The sequence below is a fragment of the Cucurbita moschata genome, unplaced genomic scaffold (assembly GCF_002738365.1).
Source record: "Cucurbita moschata cultivar Rifu unplaced genomic scaffold, Cmos_1.0 Cmo_Scf00166, whole genome shotgun sequence".
Lineage (NCBI taxonomy): Eukaryota > Viridiplantae > Streptophyta > Magnoliopsida > Cucurbitales > Cucurbitaceae > Cucurbita > Cucurbita moschata.
The window spans coordinates 41,604-56,309 of record NW_019268682.1 but is presented as its reverse complement, the minus strand read 5'-3'; the positions used below and the strand labels follow the sequence as shown (position 1 = coordinate 56,309).

General features: G+C 46.5%; 7 non-coding genes across 7 annotated transcripts; 3 read left to right on the top strand and 4 right to left on the bottom strand.

Annotated features, from left to right (window-relative positions):
• Window positions 1-467: 467 nt before the first annotated feature.
• Window positions 468-541, bottom strand: TRNAN-GUU. The gene has a single exon. It is a non-coding gene; the product is annotated as a tRNA-Asn (tRNA).
• A 522-nt stretch (window positions 542-1,063) lies between these two features.
• Window positions 1,064-1,147, top strand: TRNAL-CAA. The gene has a single exon. It is a non-coding gene; the product is annotated as a tRNA-Leu (tRNA).
• A 329-nt stretch (window positions 1,148-1,476) lies between these two features.
• TRNAN-GUU lies at window positions 1,477-1,550 on the bottom strand. Its single transcript has one exon. It is a non-coding gene; the product is annotated as a tRNA-Asn (tRNA).
• A 522-nt stretch (window positions 1,551-2,072) lies between these two features.
• TRNAL-CAA lies at window positions 2,073-2,156 on the top strand. Its single transcript has one exon. It is a non-coding gene; the product is annotated as a tRNA-Leu (tRNA).
• Window positions 2,157-2,507: 351 nt separating this feature from the next.
• On the bottom strand, window positions 2,508-2,581 carry TRNAN-GUU. The gene has a single exon. It is a non-coding gene; the product is annotated as a tRNA-Asn (tRNA).
• Window positions 2,582-3,103: 522 nt separating this feature from the next.
• On the top strand, window positions 3,104-3,187 carry TRNAL-CAA. The gene has a single exon. It is a non-coding gene; the product is annotated as a tRNA-Leu (tRNA).
• A 314-nt stretch (window positions 3,188-3,501) lies between these two features.
• Window positions 3,502-3,575, bottom strand: TRNAN-GUU. The gene has a single exon. It is a non-coding gene; the product is annotated as a tRNA-Asn (tRNA).
• Window positions 3,576-14,706: the final 11,131 nt, after the last annotated feature.

The following is a 14,706-nucleotide window of genomic DNA, read 5'->3' as shown; positions in this document are numbered from 1 at the left end:
GCCTATTAGGGAGAAGTTTTCGCACCCTTATTAGGATTGTTTCGTTCCTCTCTCCAACAGCCAGTAGATATTATCTATTTTAATCCGTTACGTATCGTCGTCAGCCTCACAATTTTAAAATGCGTCTACTTGGAAGACGTTTACACACCCGTATACGAAATGATAAATTCCCCTCCCAAAACAATCAAGGCATGAAAAATTTGTAGTCAAGATGGTCTAAGGCGCTAGACTCAAGTTCTGGTCCTCGTAAGAGGGCGTGGGTTCAAATCCCGCTTCAAACATCCAGCAAAACTCGTGCCATGGTGGATATCAATTGAACCTCAACACTGCCTTTTAAAAGTGTCAAAACATGATTGTTTAGTTAGTTCTCGTACACAAGACCCATCACAAATCGATGTTCATTGAAAATTTCTACCAGGGAGGAGAAGCACAAAACACAATTATAAGGCATGGCTTCATTCACACATCGCTAGAAGAAGGGCTTGAACCTCCGCCCTTGTGGTTAACAGCCACACACTATAACCAACTGAGCTATTCCAACCAATCATTTGCTTTAATCCAAGACCACCGTTAGTAGATATTTTCTGCTTTCGTTCGTTACGTCTCGATATCTCCCTCACGGTTTTAAACCGAATCTACTATGGATAGGTTTTCAGACCCATGCAAGAAATGTTTCTTCACCTCTCTAATCGATGTGGGATCTTACTATCAACCCCTTCTGAGTGCCAAGCGTACTCACTAGCACATCGCCTAGTGACTAGCTCTGATTTCATTTGTAAAAGTCCAAGCCCACTACTACCAGACATTGTTCATTCTTGCCCAGTAGGTATTTCCATGGGCCTCACAGTTTTAAAACGCGCCTATTAGGGAGAGATTTTCGCACCCTTATTAGGATTGTTTCGTTCCTCTCTCCAACAGCCAGTAGATATTATCTATTTTAATCCGTTACCTATCGTCGTCAGCCTCACAGTTTTTGAACGCGTCTACTTGGGAGACGTTTACACACCCATATACGGAATGATAAATTCCCCTCCCAAACCAATCCAGGAATGCAAAATTAGTGGTCAGGATGGCCGAGTGGTCTAAGGTGCCAGACTCAAGTTCTGGTCCTCGTAAGAGGGCGTGGGTTCAAATCCCACTTCTGACATCCATCCATGTTTATTGTTAGGCAAAACTCGTGCCAAAGTTGATAATATCTACTAACAACCGTTATGGGATTGTGTCAAAATTTTCAATGCTAAGAAATTGAACTGGTTCCGTGGTGGATATCAATTGTGTACTCAGCACTACTTTTTAAAAGTGTCAAAACATGATTGTTTAGTTAGTTCTCGTACACGAGACCATCACAAATCGATGTTGATTGAAAATTTCTACCAGGGAGGAGAAGCACCAAACACAATTATAAGGCATGCTTCATTCACAAATCGATATTCATTCTCACCAAACACAATTATAAGGCATGCTTCATTCACACATCGCTAGAAGGAGGGCTTGAACCTCCGACATTGTGGTTAACAGCCACACGCTCTAACCAACTGAGCTATTCCAACCAATCATTTACTACAATCCAAGACCACCTTTAGTTGATATTTTCTGCTTTCGTTCGTTACGTCTCGATATCTCCCTCACGGTTTTAAACCGAATCTACTATGGATAGGTTTTCAGACCCATGCAAGAAATGTTTCTTCACCTCTCTAATCGATGTGGGATCTTACTATCAACCCCTTCTGAGTGCCAAGCGTACTCACTAGCACATCGCCTAGTGACTAGCTCTGATTTCATTTGTAAAAGTCCAAGCCCACTACTACCAGACATTGTTCATTCTTGCCCAGTAGGTATTTCCATGGGCCTCACAGTTTTAAAACGCGCCTATTAGGGAGAGATTTTCGCACCCTTATTAGGATTGTTTCGTTCCTCTCTCCAACAGCCAGTAGATATTATCTATTTTAATCCGTTACCTATCGTCGTCAGCCTCACAGTTTTTGAACGCGTCTACTTGGGAGACGTTTACACACCCATATACGGAATGATAAATTCCCCTCCCAAACCAATCCAGGAATGCAAAATTAGTGGTCAGGATGGCCGAGTGGTCTAAGGTGCCAGACTCAAGTTCTGGTCCTCGTAAGAGGGCGTGGGTTCAAATCCCACTTCTGACATCCATTGATGTTTATTGTTAGGCAAAACTCGTGCCAAAGTTGATAATATCTACTAACAACCGTTATGGGATTGTGTCAAAATTTTCAATGCTAAGAAATTGAACTGGTGGTGGATATCAATTGTTTAGTTAGTTCTCGTATACGAGACCATCACAAATCGATGTTGATTGAAAATTTCTACCAGGGAGGAGAAGAACCAAACACAATTATAAGGCATGCTTCATTCACAAATCGATGTTCAATTTCTACCAGGGAGGAGAAGAACCAAACACAATTATAAGGCATGCTTCATTCACAAATCGATGTTCATTCTCACCAAAAACAATTATAAGGCATGCTTCATTCACACATCGCAAGAAGGAGGGCTTGAACCTTCGACCTTGTGGTTAACAGCCACACGCTCTAACCAACTGAGCTATTCCAACCAATCATTCACTACAATCCAAGACCACCTTTAGTTGATATTGTCTGCTTTCGTTCGTTACGTCTCGGTATCTCCCTCACGGTTTTAAACCGAATCTACTATGGATAAGTTTTCAGACCCTTGCAAGAAATGTTTCTTCACCTCTCTAATCGATGTGGGATCTCACTATCGATCCCCTTTGAGTGCCAAGCGTCCTCACTAGCACATCGCCTAGTGATTAGCTCTGTGTTCATTTGTAAAAGTCCAAGCCCACTACCAGCAGACATTGTTCATCCTTGCCAAGTAGGTATATCAATGAGCCTCACAGTTTTAAAACGCGCCTATTAGGGAGAGGTTTTCGCATCCTTATTAGGATTGTTTCGTTCCTCTCTCCAACAGCCAGTAGATATTATCTATTTTATTCCGTTACGTATCGTCGTCAGCCTCACAGTTTTTAAACGCGTCTACTTGGGAGACGTTTACACACCCATATACGGAATGATAAATTCCCCTCCCAAACCAATCTAGGAATGCACAATTAGTAGTCAGGATGGCCGAGTGGTTTAAGGCGCTAGACTCAAGTTCTGGTCCTCGTAAGAGGGCGTGGGTTCAAATCCCACTTCCGACATCCATCCATCCATGTTTATTGTTAGGCAAAACTCGTGCCAAAGTGGATAATATCTACTAATACCGCGCCAAAGTGGATAGTATCTACTAATACCGTTATGGAATTGTGTCGAAATTTTCAACGCTAAGAAATGGAACTGGTTTCGTGGTGGATATCAATTGTGAACTCAGCACTGCTTTTTAAAAGTGTCAAAACATGATTGTTTAGTTAGTTCTCGTACACGAGACCATTACAAATCGATGTTGATTGAAAATTTGGACCAGAGTGGAGAAGAAGAACCAAACACAATTATAGGGCATGCTTCATTCACACATCGCTAGAAGGAGGGCTTGAACCTCCGACCTTGTAGTTAACAGCCACACGCTCTAACCAACTGAGCTATTCCAGCCAATCATTTGCTACAACCCAAGACCACCATTAGTTGATATTGTCTGCTTTCGTTCGTTACGTCTCGGTATCTCCCTCACGGTTTTAAACTGAATCTACTATGGATAGGTTTTCAGACCCTTGCAAGAAATGTTTCTTCACCTCTCTAATCGATGTGGGATCTCACTATCGATCCCTTCTGAGTGCCAAGCATCCTCACTGGCACATCGCCTAGTGGCTAGCTCTTATTTCATTTGTAAAATTCCAAACCCACTGCCAGCAGACATTGTTCATTCTTGCCCAGTAGGTATTGCCATGCGCCTATTAGGGAGAGGTTTTCGAACCCTTATTAGGATTGTTTCATTTCTCTCTGCAACAGCCAGTAGATATTATCTATTTTAATTCGTTACGTATCGTCGTCACCCAAATAGTTTTAAAACGCGTCAGCCAAGTTCTGGTCCTCGTAAGAGGGCGTGGGTTCAAATCCCACTTCTAACATCCATCGATGTTTATTGGTTAGGCAAAACTCGTGGCAAAGTGGATAATATCTACTACCACCGTTATGGGCTCGTGTCTAACTTTTCAACGCTAAAAAAGGGAACTCGTTCCGTGGTGGATATCAATTGTGAACATTAAAAGCGTCAAAACATGATTGTTTTGTCAGTTCTCGTAAATGAGACCATCCCAAATCGATGTTGATTGAAAATTTGTACTAGGGAGAAGTACCAAACACAATTATAAGGCACACTTCATTCACACATCGCTAGAAGGAGGGCTTGAACCTCCAACCTGGTGCAAACTAAGCTATTCCAGCCAATATTTTGTTACAATCCAAGACCACCGTTAGTTGATATTGTCTGCTTTCGTTCGTTAAGTCTCGGTATCTCTCACGGTTTTAAACTGAATCTACTGTGGATAGGTTTTCAGACCCTTGCAAGAAATGTTTCTTTACCTCTCTAGTCGATGTGGGATCTCACTATCGACCCCTTCTGAGTGCCAAGTGACACAATCGCACTTTCGAAGGCAGCGGACTAGCGATTGTGCAGCACTCACACTCCAGCGACAAGTGAGTTAAGCCAATTTGTTCTTGCGTCGCCTACGGCCAAGCGACGTACGGTCGAGCCTCTAGCCTCGGTTTTAAAAGAAGGTTTTAGAAAACGAGGAGAGAGAGAGATTTTAGAAAGAGAGATTTTAGAAAGAGACGTTATATAAGCAAGCAAGAGAAAGATAACAACGGCTTAGCATATATAACCTTGGGTAGGGAGAAGTTGACGACTAGTCATATTCCCCTATAGTACATTCTGGGCCATTTTAGTTCTGGCGGGCCTAGACATGATATTTTTGAGGTGTCATACGCTCTAGAATTACAAAAGGAAAAACACTAGAATGCAAAGACATGACAAGGGTTTGGCTTGTCATGGGCATGCGGCCATGGGCAACATGCCCTAGACAAGCATGGCCGTGACATCCTCCCCCACCTAATTGGTTGACGTCCCTGTCAACCAACGACTTTCATACCTTGCGATGTGGGTGGCGGCGAAGTTCAGATCTTCGGCGCGTTCCCAGCTTGTTTCCTCTTTAGGGAGATTCTTCCATTTGATAAGGAATTCACGAATCGTCCGTACAGGTCTTCCTATCTTCCTAACCCTGTCGGCTAGGATCTCTTCCACTTCCTTTGTTTCTTTTTGCTGCAGATCGATGTTCAGTCTTGTGGTTGCATTTCGTTGGTCGTCGTCTGGATCAGGGTGATAGGGCTTCAAGTTGCTCACATGAATGACGGGGTGGATTTTCATCCATGCGGGTAGTGCAACTCGGTAGGAGGTAGCCTCGATCTTTTTAAGGACTTCAACCGGGCCTTCATATTTACGAACTAGTCTCTGGTCCTTTCGGCTACGAAATCTGATTTGTTCTGGTCTCAGCTTGATAAGGACTTGATCTCCTGCACGGAATTGAAGGGGGCGACGCTTCTTGTCCGCCCATTTCTTCATATGCTTGGAAGCCTTCTCTAAATATGCCCGGGCTATATTTGTCGTCTGCTTCCATTCTCTTGTAAAGTTGTGAGCTTGAGGGTTTTTTCCTGCATAAGGATGATCAATAATATGGGGTAAGGCCGGTTGTCGTCCACTTACAATTTCGAAGGGACTCTTCCCTGTAGACGAGCTTGTTTGACAATTGAAGCAAAATTGGGCGACATCTAACAATTGTATCCAGTTCTTTTGGCGAGCGTCGATGAAGTGACGTAAGTATTCTTCGAGCAAGCAATTGAACCGTTCTGTCTGTCCATCGGTTTGAGGGTGATAACTCGAGGAGATGTTCAAGGTTGTTCCCAAGAAAGCGAATAACTCAGTCCAGAATGTCCCAATGAATCTGCCATCCCTATCACTGATGATGCTCGACGGAATGCCCGATAGCTTTACAACGTGTTTGAAAAACAGTTGGGCTGTGAGTTCCGCCGAGCATAATTTGGGAGTGGGGATGAATGTCGCATATTTGGAGAATCGGTCTACAATGACCAAGATGGCGTCATATTCCCCGACTTTTGGGAGGTGTGTTATGAAGTCCAGAGATACACTTTCCCAGGGTCTTGTTGGCACAGGTAGAGGTTCCAAGAGTCCAGAGACTTTGGCTTTCTCGACCTTATCCTGTTGGCAGATGAGGCACGTCTTGGTGTATTGCATGATGTCGTCTCGCATATTTTGCCAGAAGTACCCCTTCTTTATTAGGGCGTATGTTCTTTGCCACCCAGGGTGTCCAGCCCATAAGGTATCATGACATTCCTGAATGAGCTTCTTCCTCAGTTCTCCCGTTCTTGGGACGTACAATCTGTTTCCTTTGGTTATCAGGAGGTCCCCCTCAACCCAAAACTGTCGTGTCTTTCCAGCCTTAGCTAGTTCGACAACAGCTTTGGCCGATGGGTCTTTGTGTAAATGTTCCTTGATGATGTCGCGCATCAATCCATCGATCTTACTTGAATGAATATGGGATAACATGCACAGGGCCGCATGTTTGCCCTTCCGACTCAGCGCGTCGGCTGCTTGATTACTCTTTCCTGCTTTGTGTTCGAACTTGAAGTCGAATTCGGCCNGGAGACAGTGTATCTTCGTTCGGCATCGTTGAGCTTTCGACTTTCATAAGCGATGGGGTGGCCTTCTGGAATAAGGACCCCACCTAGAGCAAAGTCGGAAGCATCGGTTTCTACTTCAAATGGCTTTGTGACGTCTACCAACCCGAGGACAGGACCCCTCGTCATGGTTGTTTTAAGATTTTTAAAGGCCATTTGACAATCATTTGACCACGACCAAGGGTGGTCTTTCTTCAACAGCTCTGTCAATGGGCGGCTCGTCGTGAAAACGCTTCGACGAACCGCCTATAGTAGTTGGCTAGTCCTAAGAAGGACCACAACTCAGATACGGAAGTAGGAACCTTCCATTCTTGGATAGCTTTTATCTTGTCGCTATCCATACTAATTTGTCCACATCTGACGACATGTCCAAGGAAGTTGATGCATGTTTGTGCGAATGCTCATTTCTCCTTCTTCACATACAGCTGGTTCTGCCGGAGCTTGTCAAACACTATCTTTAAGTGCACTTTGTGTTCCTCGAGGGTTGTGCTATAAACAACAATGTCGTCGAGGTATACTATGACGAACTGATCCAGGTATTCGTAGAAAACCTGGTTCATCAACGTGCAGAACGTAGCTTTGGCATTTGTCAAGCCAAAGGGCATTACTAGGAATTCAAAGGCCCCATATCTTGTTACGCACGTCGTCTTGGGTTCGTCCCCTTCGGCAATCCGTACTTGATAATATCCTGATCGTAAGTCCAACTTCGTGAAGTACTTGGCCCCGTGAAGTTGGTCGAACAAGTCGGATATTATCGGCAGAGGATATTTGTTGCGTACTGTCACCTTGTTTAAGGCTCTATAGTCTATGCATAGACGCAACGTCCCATCTTTCTTCTTCTGGAATAGTACGGGGGCTCCATAAGGGGCCTTTGCCGGGCGAATGAATCCCGCCTTCAACAACTCATCTAGTTGTTTCCTCAATTCGGCTAGCTCGGGCGGAGCCATCCGGTATGCGTTCTTTGCTGGCGGCTTAACTCCGGGAAGGAGTTCGATTTCGTGGTCAATGCCTCGACGAGGTGGTAGTGTTTGTGGTAGACTCTCTGGCATTATGTCGGTATAGCTGTCTAGTACTTCCTTGATTTCCTCTGGGACAGTCTCTTCGGTGGTTGCTTCTTCTATCAGTGGTATGGCCAAAAATGTAGGTTCCTCTCTTGCGAGTCCCCTTTTCAGTTGTATGGCCGAGATCATTCGAAGATTACCTGGTTGCTTGATGCTTGCAGGTATTACTGTGGGATTACGGTCGGTGATCACCAAGCATTTTGCTAATGGCATTGGGATGACCTTGTGTTCTAGGAGGAACTCCATCCCAAGTACCACGTCGAAGTCATCCATGCGAACCACGACAAGGTCTAGCTCTCCAGTCCAATCCCCTATTTTGAAGGGGACTCTCTTGGAAACTCCCACAATAGGCAAGGCCTCGGAATTGACAGCTTTCATTTTCCCCGGGTCTTTTCCTATGGTGAGTCCCAATCTTCTGGCTTCTTGATCGGCAATGAAGTTGTGGGTTGCTCCAGAGTCTATCAGAGTGCTCTTGCTCGGTTGAGAGTTTATTGTGGCATCTACGAACATGAGCCCTTTCTCTAGTACCTCCTTCGGTTCGACTTTCCGTTGGAGGGCTGACAAGAATTTGAGTGCGCCCATTCGGGGGTTGTCGTGATCTTCCTTCTTGTCTAGCAAAGTCTCGACCCTTGCTTCATTGCTCTCTTGAATGGACACTTGAAGTGCAGTGAGAGAGGCCCGATGAGGACAGTATGATACTTTGTGGGGGCCTTTACACAGCATGCATTGCAAAGGTGTCGTCGGGTGGTTCTTTTGATGGTAATGCCCTCGAGAAGTCCCCGCTTGATTGTTCTGAGGAGGTCTATCCGTCCATCCATTCGGTCTGTTGGGACTTCCATTTCGCTGGCCTGGTGGTCTGTATGGTTTGCCCCCATTGTTTGGGGCTGGTGTCGCTCTTCTTTGGGATCCTGCTTCGTTCCCACAGTCTACGAGTCTCTCGGCACAGGCCATTGCGGCAGCTAGGGTTTGGACCCTGTTCTCATGTATCTTTGTTTTGGCCCACGGCTGTAGACCATTTATAAAGAAGAACACCTTGTCCTTCTCTGCTGTGCCCCTGATATCCAGCATCAGGGTTGAGAACTGTCTGACGTAGTCCCGTATGTTTCCAGTGTGTTTCAGGGCTACTATTTTCTCCATTGCTATATGCCCTGCGTTTTCGGGGAGGAATTGTTCCCTCAACTCTCTCTTGAGGTCCTCCCATGAGTCGATGGTGCACAATCCATCCTCGATGTCTTGCACCTTCGTACGCCACCACAGTTTGGCGTCGTCTACGAGATACATCGCGGCTACAGTCACCTTCTTGTCGTCGGTACAAGCCGTTGTGGCTTTGAAGTACTGTTCGACGTCAAAGATGAAGTTCTCCAACTCTTTGGCGTCCCGATTCCCTTTGAAGGCTCTAGGGTCTGGGAACCTTAGTTTGTTGGATCCTGTATTGGTTTGTCCAGCCGCGACACCTTCCACGGCTTTCATGGTAATTTCAATTCGAGTGCTCATGGCGGCCATCCTTTCTTGGAGGTCGTCGACTGTTGATCTGAATTCATCAGCCAATCCATTGAACAAACTCATCATTGTGTTTTGTAGTACGTCGAACTCTTCGCCACGTCCCTCTTTGTGTGCGACAGAGCTATCCGGACTATCAGACGGTTTTGGGCTGCTCGTAGGAGCAACTCTTTCTTCGAGCGAGGTCACTCGAAACAATAGTTCTGCGATTGGCAACCCATCCAGGCGGTTGCCCATTGCGTCGACTTGGACGACTTTCTCACTCAGTTCGGTCACCCGTGTTTCCAGGAAACGGAGGGTGTCAGGGACTTCTTTGAGGAACAGCATTTCCTCCTCTATTAGCGTAAGCCGGTCGGCTTGTGCTTTGGGTGTCGACTTTGTCGTCGACATGATCTCGGTCTGTATGACGTTACGGAGCTAACAAAGCTCTGATACCCCGTGACACAATCGCGCTTTCGAAGGCAGCGGACTAGCGATTGTGCGGCACTCACTTTCCAGCAACAAGTGAGTTGAGCCTATTTGTTCTTGCGTCGCCTACGGCCAAGCGACGTACGGTCAAGCCTCTAGCCTCGGTTTTAAAAGAAGGTTTTAGAAAACGAGGAGAGAGAGATTTGAGAAAGAGAGATTTTAGAAAGAGACGTTATATAAGCAAGCAAGAGAAAGATAACAACGGCTTAGCATATATAACCTTGGGTAGGGAGAAGTTGACGACTAGTCATATCCCCCTATAGTACATTCTGGGCCATTTTAGTTCTGGCAGGCGTAGACATGATATTTTTGAGGTGTCATACGCTTTAGAATTACAAAAGGAAAAACACTAGAATGAAAAGACATGACAAGGGTTTGGCTTGTCATGGGCATGCGGCCATGGGCAACATGCCCTGGACAAGCATGACCGTGACATCCTCCCCCACCTAATTGGTTGACGTCCCTGTCAACCGACTACTTTCATACCTTGCGATGTGGGTGGCGGCGGAGTTCAGATCTTCGGCGCGTTCCCAGCTTGTTTCCTCTGTAGGGAGATTCTTCCATTTGACAAGGAATTCACGAATCGTCCGTACAGGTCTTCCTATCTTCCTAACCCTGTCGGCTAGGATCTCTTCCACTTCCTTTGTTTCTTTTTGCTTCAGATCGATGTTCGGTCTTGTGGTTGCATTTCGTTGGTCGTCGTCTGGATCAGGGTGATAGGGCTTCAAGTTGCTCACATGAATGACGGGGTGGATTTTCATCCATGCGGGTAGTGCCACTCGGTAGGAGGTAGCCCCGATCTTTTTAAGGACTTCAACCGGGCCTTCATATTTACGAACTAGTCTCTGGTCCTTTCGGCTACGAAATCTGATCTGTTCTGGTCTCAGCTTGATAAGGACTTGATCTCCTGCACGAAAATGAAGGGGGCGACGCTTCTTGTCCGCCCATTTCTTCATATGCTTGGAAGCCTTCTCTAAATATGCCCGGGCTATATCTGTCGTCTGCTTCCATTCCCTCGTAAAGTTGTGAGCTTGAGGGTTTTTTCCTGCATAAGGGTGATCAATAATATGGGGTAAGGCCGGTTGTCGTCCACTTACAATTTCGAAGGGACTCTTCCCTGTAGATGAGCTGGTTTGGCAGTTGAAGCAAAATTGGGCGACATCTAACAATTGTATCCAGTTCTTTTGGCGAGCGTCGACGAAGTGACGTAAGTATTCTTCGAGCAAGCAATTGAACCGTTCTGTCTGTCCATCGGTTTGAGGGTGATAACTCGAGGAGATGTTCAAGGTTGTTCCCAAGAAAGCGAATAACTCAGTCCAGAACGTCCCAATGAATCTGCCATCCCTATCACTGATGATGCTCGACGGAATGCCCCATAACTTTACAACGTGTTTGAAAAACAGTTGGGCTGTAAGTTCCGCCGAGCATAATTTGGGAGTGGGGATGAATGTCGCATATTTGGAGAATCGGTCTACAATGACCAAGATGGCGTCATATTCCCCGACCTTTGGGAGGTGCGTTATGAAGTCCAGAGATACACTTTCCCAGGGTCTTGTTGGCACAGGTAGAGGTTCCAAGAGTCCAGAGACTTTGGCTTTCTCGACCTTATCCTGTTGGCAGATGAGGCACGTCTTGGTGTATTGCATGATGTCGTCTCGCATGTTTGGCCAGAAGTACCCCTTCTTTATTAGGGCGTATGTTCTTTGCCACCCAGGATGTCCGGCCCACAAGGTATCATGACATTCCTGAATGAGCTTCTTCCTCAGTTCCCCCGTTCTTGGGACGTACAGTCTGTTTCCTTTGGTTATCAGGAGGTCCCCCTCAACCCAAAACTGCCGTGTCTTTCCAGCCTTAGCTAGTTCGACAACAGCTTTGGCCGATGGGTCTTTGTGTAAATGTTCCTTGATGATGTCGCGCATCGATCCATCGATCTTACTTGAGTGAATATGGGCTAACATGCACAGGGCCGCATGTTCGCCCTTCCGACTCAGCGCGTCGGCTGCTTGATTACTCTTTCCTGCTTTGTGTTCGAACTTGAAGTCGAATTCGGCCAACGACTCCTGCCACCGGGCTTGTTTTGCTGTTAATTTTGGTTGATCAAAGAAGTAGCAAGTGGCGCTGTTATCCGTCTTCACTACGAACTGTGATCCTAAGAGATACTGTCTCCAGACTCGAAGGCAATGGACTACAGCCAGCATTTCTTTCTCGGAGACAGTGTATCTTCGTTCGGCATCGTTGAGCTTTCGACTTTCGTAAGCGATGGGGTGGCCTTCTTGAATAAGGACTCCACCGAGAGCAAAGTCGGAAGCATCGGTTTCTACTTCAAATGGCTTTGTGACGTCTACCAACCCGAGGACAGGACCCCTCGTCATGGTTGTTTTCAGATTTTCAAAGGCCATTTGACAATCATTCGACCACGACCAAGGGTGGTCTTTCTTCAACAGCTCTGTCAATGGGGCGGCTCGTCGTGAAAACCCTTCGACGAACCGCCTATAATAGTTGGCTAGTCCTAAGAAGGACCGCAATTCAGATACGGAAGTAGGAACCTTCCATTCTTGGATAGCTTTTATCTTGTCGCTATCCATACTAATTTGTCCACATCTGACGACATGTCCAAGGAAGTTGATGCATGTTTGTGCGAATGCACATTTCTCCTTCTTCACATACAGCTGGTTCTGTCGGAGCTTGTCAAACACTAACTTCAAATGCACTTTGTGTTCCTCGAGGGTTGTACTGTAAACAACAATGTCGTCGAGGTATACTATGACGAACTGATCCAGGTATTCGTAGAAAACCTGGTTCATCAACGTGCAGAACGTAGCTGGGGCATTTGTCAAGCCAAAGGGCATTACTAGGAATTCAAAGGCCCCATATCTTGTTACGCACGTCGTCTTGGGTTCGTCCCCTTCGGCAATACATACTTGATAATATCCTGATCGTAAGTCCAACTTCGTGAAGTACTTGGCCCCGTGAAGTTGGTCGAACAAGTCGGATATTATCGGCAGAGGATATTTGTTGCGTACTGTCACCTTGTTTAAGGCTCTATAGTCTATGCACAGACGCAACGTCCCATCCTTCTTCTTCTGGAACAGTACGGGGGCTCCATAAGGTGCCTTTGTCGGGCGAATGAATCCCGCCTTCAACAACTCATCCAGTTGTTTCCTCAATTCGGCTAGCTCGGGCGGAGCCATCCGGTATGCGTTCTTTGCTGGCGGCTTAACCCCGGGGAGGAGTTCGATTTCGTGGTCAATGCCTCGACGAGGTGGTAGTGTTTGTGGTAGACTCTCTGGCATTATGTCGGTATAGCTGTCTAGTACTTCCTTGATTTCCTCTGGGACAGTCTCTTCGGTGGTTGCTTCTTCTATCAGTGGTATGGCCATGAATGTAGGTTCCTTTCGTGCGAGTCCCCTTTTCAGCTGTATGGCCGAGATCATTCGAAGATTACATGGTTTCTTGATAATTGCAGGTATTACTGTGGGGTTACGGTCGGTGATCACCAAGCATTTTGCCAATGGCATTGGGATGACCTTGTGTTCTAGGAGGAACTCCATCCCAAGTACCACGTCGAAGTCGTCTATGCGAACCACGACAAGGTCTAGCTCTCCAGTCCAATTCCCTATTTTGAAGGGGACTCCTTTGGAAACTCCCACAATAGGCAAGGCCTCGGAGTTGACAGCTTTTATTTTCCCCGGGTCTTTTCCTATGGTGAGTCCCAATCTTCTGGCTTCTTGATCGGCAATGAAGTTGTGGGTTGCTCCAGAGTCTATCAGAGTGCTCTTGCTCGGTTGAGAGTTTATTGTGGCATCTACGAACATGAGCCCTTTCTCTATTATCTCCTTTGGTTCGACTTTCCGTTGGAGGGCTGACAAGAATTTGAGTGCGCCCATTCGGGGGTTGTCGCGATCTTCCTTCTTGTCTAGCAAAGTCTCGACCCTTGCATCATTGCTCTCTTGAATGGACACTTGGAGAGCAGTGAGAGAGGCCCGATGAGGACAGTAGGATACCTTGTGGGGGCCTTTACACAGTATGCATTGCAAAGGCGTCGTCGGATGGTTCTTTTGATGGTAAGGCCCTCGAGATGTCCCCGCTTGATTGTTCTGAGGAGGTCTATCCGTCCATCCACTCGGTCTGTTGGGGCTTCCATTTCGATGGCCTGGTGGTCTGTATGGTTTGCCCCCATTGATTGGGGCTGGTGTCGCTCTTCTTTGGGATCCTGCTTCGTTCCCACAGTCCACGAGTCTCTCGGCGCAGGCCGTTGCGGCAGCTAGGGTTTGGACCCTTTTCTAATGTATCTTTGTTTTGGCCCATGGCTGTAGACCATTTATAAAGAAGAACACCTTGTCCTTCTTTGCTGTGCCCCTGATATCCAGCATCAGGGTTGAGAACTGTCTGACGTAGTCCCGTATGTTTCCAGTGTGTTTCAGGGCTACTATTTTCTCCATTGCTATATGCCCTGCGTTTTCGGGGAGGAATTGTTCCCTCAACTCTCTCTTGAGGTTCTCCCATGAGTCAATGGTGCACAATCCATCCTCGATGTCTTGCACCTTCGTAAGTCACCACAGTTTGGCGTCGTCTATGAGATACATCGCGGCTACAGTCACCTTCTTGTCGTCGGTACAAGCAGCTGTGGCTTTGAAGTACTGTTCGACGTCAAAGATGAAGTTCTCCAACTCTTTGGCGTCCCGATTCCCTTTGAAGGCTCTAGGGTCTGGGAACCTTAGTTTGTTGGATCCTGCACTAGTTTGTCCAGCCGTGACGCCTTCCACGGCTTTCATGGTAACTTCAATTCGAGTGCTCATGGCGGCCATCCTTTCTTGGAGGTCGTCGACTGTTGTTCTGAATTCATCACCCAGTCCATTGAACAAACTCATCATTGTGTTTTGTAGTACTTCGAACTCTTCGCCACGTCCCTCTTTGGGTGCGACAGAGCTATGCGGACTATCAGACGGTTTTGGGCTGCTCGTAGGAGCAACTCTTTCTTCGAGCGAGGTCACTCGAAACAT